At 39.2% G+C, this 6,415-nt stretch overlaps 1 non-coding gene across 1 annotated transcript; it reads left to right on the top strand.

Moving 5' to 3' along the window:
- Positions 1–2,684: 2,684 nt before the first annotated feature.
- On the top strand, positions 2,685–2,879 carry LOC113602373 (U2 spliceosomal RNA). Its single transcript, XR_003423801.1, has one exon. It is a non-coding gene; the product is annotated as a U2 spliceosomal RNA (small nuclear RNA).
- The last annotated feature ends 3,536 nt before the right edge of the window (positions 2,880–6,415 follow it).

Here is a 6,415-nt window from a genome sequence, read left to right as displayed (position 1 = left end):
ATACTCGTAGGACATGACTTTATATCCTATTATGTCTTCCTAATAGGACTCTCCACCCTCTGTCATGATTTTTTTAAATTTATGTCCATGCTACCATGTACCCTACAGATGGGGAGAGGCCTTGTCTGTTTTGTTCACGTCTGAATTCCAAGAGTATCTCAGCACATGGCATACACTCAATAAACGTACATCAAATTAAAGAAGACGACTTTGGGCAAGGCAAAGATGAAAGCTCTTTCTTTGACCATTTGTATGAATAATTTAATAGGTTATAACGAAAGCGGCTAACATGATAATATTTGAGGACCTACGACATCTTTATCAAGATGAACTTCTTTAAGATAAAATGAGAAATCCTCCCCTGCTCTCTCTTATAGAAAGATACACACGGACAGCACAAGATGCTATTCTGCTAAGCCAAGATTGGTCTTCTGGACTTCATTGCAGAATCCTGGAATGGAGGGGGGCTAGAGCAAAACTTAGGGATGGGAGAACACGTATAGAGTCCTGGAACTCACACACTCTCATTTATCACCATACCTTTTAAAATTTCGTGTCTCCAGTAGAAGGTACAGAGAAGTCTGGGCTATGATTGACACTGTGTCAATGCTTGTTGAATTGAAACTAATAAGGATTAACTTAAAGGGGCGGGGTAAGGTGATAAAAATAAATGATTTTCCAGATCCTCTTGAGTCAAACTTGATAATGTGGATATTTCATTTTACTTTACAACTTGGTCTTCATTAATCCCTAGATGTAAGCATACTTGAATACCTCTGAATTTTCAGAGTCAGCTACAAATGGCTTGGGGACTGCTGTTGAGATAATTGAAGAAAACCAGCCCACAGATTTTTGAAGGATGGTGTTGGGGTATGTGCTGTCTCATGGATTTATATTCTTTGCTATATTCTGATAACTTCAGAGGCAAATATAACCGACTAGAATCGGTATCTTTTCTCTTGGCTTCCAACAGGAAAAAAAATGTCCTATGTGTCTTTGTGTTCATGGCAAGATGTTTGATTGTTCTATGTATCAAGTAGAAAGTAAAAGATCTACTAAACTGTAAAGAGGCATAGAAAAAGAAATGAAATGAAAGGATTCTGTGTCTCTAAAATGATGCAGAAATTTGCATGGAGAGAACATGTATTTTAGGGGGGCTTGGGCGGCTCAGTTGGTGAAGCATCAGACTTTTGGTTTTAGCTCAGTCGTGATCTTGCAGTTTGTGGGATCGAACTCCACACCATGTCGGGCTCCACACCAACGGCAGGGAACCTGCTGGGGAGTCTTTCTCCCTCTTTCTCTGAGCTACCCCCCCCACACCTCTCTCTCTCTCTTTCAATACATAAACTTAAAAAAAAACATTTCTTTTAAAAATATGTGTTAATAAAAATCATAACATTTTCAGGCAGTTATGAAAAAGAATGGTTAGACACTTAGACACCTGATCTTTTTTATAGACATTTATCCCATTGTGTTCTGTTACTTTTGCTTCCAAATCACCCTTCCTCTTCCTTTTTCAGATTTCTAGTGTACCATCATTGAAAACCTTGGAAAACTTTGCCTAATATCAGAATAGCAATTAATCTGATGATTCCATTCAAACACAGTATTTTCCCTTGATATTAAGCTAGTTATCTTAACAGTGGCTTTCTTTCCCCTCCCGCAGCAGCAAACCCTCCCCCTCCCCAAAGCTTCTCCTAGTTGGAATTTTATTTTCCTTGCTTTCTTGTCTAAGCATGGAGCAGTTGAAACTCTTCCATTTGTCTCCACAGTCTGTACAAATCCATGTACTTGTTCCTACTGCTAATCTAATGTTCATCCACATCATTGTGGAGCTTTCTTCACGATCTTCATTTTTCCAAGTATCCTAGACCTGGTATTTTGGCTGGACTTCAGGGCCCCAGAAAACAAGGGCCGAGTTCATTTAACCGAATTTATATTTCTGCATGCACCAGAAAAAAAAATTGTGTGTGGAGGTAACTATGTTAATTCATGTTTTTGGCCAATTCTACATGTCTCATTCCTCAATTACATTATAGTTTTTCTCTTTCTTTCTCTTTGACCTGTGCTTTCGAAAAGATTCTATTTAGCCTCTGCATTTGGGAGCAGCTGGAAACAGAATGGAATTCAATTCACTATATGGAATGCTTTGAATTGTCTATCTTTGGCTGGGTTTTTAAAATGTAATAGAGGGTGTCATGGAGGGAACTTGTTTTGGAAATCCAGAACTCATTTGCATCCATATTGTATTTTGTGTCAAGGATTTAGGAAGGTCAAACACTCTCATTGAGTTCATATAATAGATAGAGGTCACTCTTCTCTGCAGACAAAAATCCTTGATGATATTTATTCATGAACCGGGACAATCTCAACAGTAAAATAATTCATTGCCCAAAATATCTTTGCTGAAAAATTCAAATAGCCAGATGGTGGTTGTGTAGCCTTATATCCTTTGAAAATACGCTGTAGTCAACAGATTATAAGTCAGTGAGGAAAAGAGGGGTTGATATTCAGTGTAAATGAAATGTGATCATAACCATGTATCTCCTATATGCAGAATTACAAGAGGATAAGATGACAGAAAAAAAATTCTATTTTCCTTAGTACAGGTCATATTTTGTGCTAAAAACAGATATTCTTGACTTCGACTCTTCATAATTTCACAGGCTAAGAAAGTCCAGGACATCGCTTCTCGGCCTTTTGGCTAAGATCAAGTGTAGAAAGTTCAGGACATCTGCTCTCACTCAAAAAGTAACCATTGGAACATACATAAAGACCTGATGAAGGGCCTTCTGCATCATAAAATTCAATCATTTAATTCATCATTATTATGTAATATTAGGGCAAATCTATCAAGCCTTTTGCCTTATTTTGCTAATCAGGATTAAATGTTACTCACCAATTGAAGAATTCCAAACAACTGTTACCCACTTCTGATATATGTACTTGGCTTCTCTTGTTGCCATTTCAGCTGTGGACATGGTCCAGAGTTGGGGCTTAGAAATATTTAGGCCTTACAACTGGGACAACGTAATTATAACAACTGGGACACGTAATTGTAGTTATCTGACAAATACAATTGTCTATAATGGGCTGTGTTTGTTCTTTTGCAGACAACACTATGTTATGCATTTTGAAGGCAGCGTCACTGATTCGGTGACACGTGGCCGAGCTTCTGAGGTTCTGGTCACCTCCTTCATGCGAATGGTTACGGAAAACTGTCACACTATCAAGAAGATGGTTTTTTAAACCACTAAGAAGTGAACTCTGTCATAATGGTCAAAATAAGGATTATAGGAGATAAAATTATCATTGATGAAGCCACTTTGGTGACAGAATTCTCATTTTCCCTATGTCTTCTGCCTTTCCTTCATCTACTAGCCTTCAAATTTGCCATAAATTTTGCCATGGAAACATGTTACTTTCTATTGTTCCCCTGACATATCAAATGTGGCACTCCCAACCCAGTACCTGGACAGAAAACAGTATGCGAAGTCCCCATTTTGGACTTCATAAAAATATGAAGCTCAGAGTCCGTTTGAATAGTAAAATAGAAAGTCAATTTAAATGATACAACTAAAAACTCACTAAAACCAATAAATGAAAATGTGAGATGTCGTACCTAAATTGCACTCACATCATCATAATTGTACAATTACACAAAAAGAAAAAAAATCCGTGAATAAATTGTAAAATTATGAGGAATTTTTGTTACTTAATTGTCATATGCAAAGCTTTGCTTTTCAATGGGTCCTTAGAGACACATTTTTATCCCTGCCTAGAACTACGGGCTGTATCCAAACACATAACAGGGAATTATTTAGCTAACTGAATGGAAACCATAAAAGCAAAAGAAATCCAGCAACCCAAAAGGAGGTAGTTTTAAATGTGGGCACAATGGGGTGTTGTGTCTGTATTTAGGATTACGTGATTCAAAGTACACGCGCTAAAAGTTTCTCCACCAATTTAGCACACATTTGGGGAAAAGAATTATCTCCAGACCTTGTCCGTAGAAACAGCATGGATATTCTTTCAACAAATTTCAGTAGGAGATAAGTGAATACTTATTATGTATGACATATTGTACAAGATACAAAGTTAAATACAATGTGGTGGGTTGAAGTCTATGCAAAGAAAGAGTTACACTGACACATACTTTAAAAACTATAATGTTCTGAACCCAGGAAGAATGTACCTGCAGTTGCTATGAAAGTTTGAAGCAGGATGCCCTTTATAAGAACTTCAAATAAGGTATTAGAATTATTCACGAATCTGCTCTGGCCTCACTCTCTCTAGGTCACTGCATCTACTTCCGTAGCTTTATTTATATTGATTTGTAAAGCTGTATCTCCTACTTTTTTTTGAATTTTTTTCAATGTTTATGTATTTTTGAGAAACAGAGAGAGACAGAGTATGAGTAGAGAAGGGGCAGAGAGAGAGGGAGACACAGAATTCAAAGCAGGCTCCAGGCTCCGAGCTGTCAGCACAGAGCCTGACGCAGGCCTCGAACCCACAAACCGCGAGATCATGACCTGGGCCAAAGTCGGACGCCCAACCGACTGAGCCACCCAGGCGCCCCTGTATCTCCTTCTTACATCTCCCCCGTCAGCCTGACAGTCTTCATCCATCTGCCTACACAACTCTCCCAGGTGGATATCCCAAGTACCTCAAGGTTTCCCTCTTCCCCACTCCTTTTCAAAGCTTACCCGTCATCCAGAATGCCTCATTCAAATATATTAATGCTTTCTCATGGTCTTCAAATAAATGCGGCACCTCTAACTCAGTTTTCAAGTGTCATGTACGTTGGCGACATCTGTCTCTCCTTGTCGAGAACCCTTGTCTGTTCTACTGAAGAGGAAGCACGGTTCCCTTTTGATCCAACGGGAGGTGCTGCCTCTATCTTCTGGAGCCCATAGCTCTCCAGCGTCCTGGAGAAGGTCGTCTGGAAAAATGGTGTCCTTGGAGCACAGACCTGCAGAAGCATGCGACTGTGCAGAAGAGGTGAATCTCAGGCTCCTCGTGTCCAGAAGCCCCCTCTTACGCACCCGCTTGCAGATACAAAATATTTCTGTGCTTTCTGATTTTTACCATGCTTCTTTCAGGCTCTAAGATTCCAATTCCACTTATCCTTTTGCCTGGTTGACCTCTATGCCTTCTTGAATCTCAGCTCAAATGTCACCTACTGAGGGAGGGTCTGCTGGCTCCACCTCCATCCCCCGGCTTCCCCTTTCCTTGTGCTCAGAATCCTTGTACTACCTGCTGCATCCATATTTACATGCCTGCTTTGGAAGTTCCACGGGGCAGGGGCAGGGGCTCTTTTATTTTCTAATTGCAGCAAAATTGCCAAAACATAATACTTAATATTTACTTTAAAAATTTTTTAATGTTTATTTTTGAGAGAGAGAGCAAGACAAGGGCATAGAGAGAGGGGCAGAATCCCAAGCAGGCTCCAGGCTCTGAGCCGTCAACACAGAGCCCCATGCGGGGCTTGAACCCGTGAACTGTGAGATCATGAGCGGAGCCTAAGTCTGATGCTTAACTGACTGAGCCACCCAGGAGCCCCTTAATTTTTTTATTATGTAAATGAATGAGGCCCACATTTAGATTTATTACAACGGGAAGCAAACAGCAAGCAGATGAAAATCCGTGTGTGTGGCTGATGGTGAGAGAATCCCAGACAGAGGCGTCTGTATCAGGCAAGTAATGACCGTACTTTCCTGCTGGCTCTATGTAAAAGAAACTCTTCTTTTTGTCTGTATCTTTCTAGGTTTTTTTTTAGCTTGTATCACATTTTAACTATGCTTGCTTACCAGCTTATCATGGGTCTTTCTCACCAGATTCTCCTGTTCTTTTATTGTGGTGGGGAGGGTATTGATGGAGAGGGAGGGGGTCTCAGCTCAGAACCTAGAAGGGTAAAGATAGAATTATTTTTTTCCTCCCCTACATGGATATAAGCTTGGGTGCATATTTCTTTGTTTTTGTTCAAAATATAAAGCCTAAGTGCCATTTTTACTGCTGCATGTGGTTTAAATAGTTGAAGGCAAAGCAAAGAGATAAAAGTATGTTTTCTCATTCATCTCAGTCTCTATACAGATCAACAGTTTTATGCAAAGGTATTTAACTGAGTCATTTATTCAACAAACTACTATATCTATATATATGGACTTTGTATATATAATATATAAATAAATATACATATATACTTATATAATTAAAGTATATATAATATAATATAATATAATTAAAGTGTATATATATACTTTAGCATGTGAATACTAAATATATAGATATATGTTTATTTCTTTATTTTGAGAGTGAGAGAGAGCAGGGGAGGGGCAGAGAGAGAGAGGGAGAGAGAGAAAATCCCAAGTAGGCTCCACGCTGTCTGTGCAGAGCCTGAAGAAGCTCGATCCCA

This window comes from Acinonyx jubatus, chromosome D3, assembly GCF_027475565.1.
Source record: "Acinonyx jubatus isolate Ajub_Pintada_27869175 chromosome D3, VMU_Ajub_asm_v1.0, whole genome shotgun sequence".
Lineage (NCBI taxonomy): Eukaryota > Metazoa > Chordata > Mammalia > Carnivora > Felidae > Acinonyx > Acinonyx jubatus.
Note: the sequence above shows the minus strand (reverse complement) of the source record. Positions and strands in the feature narration are given on the sequence as shown.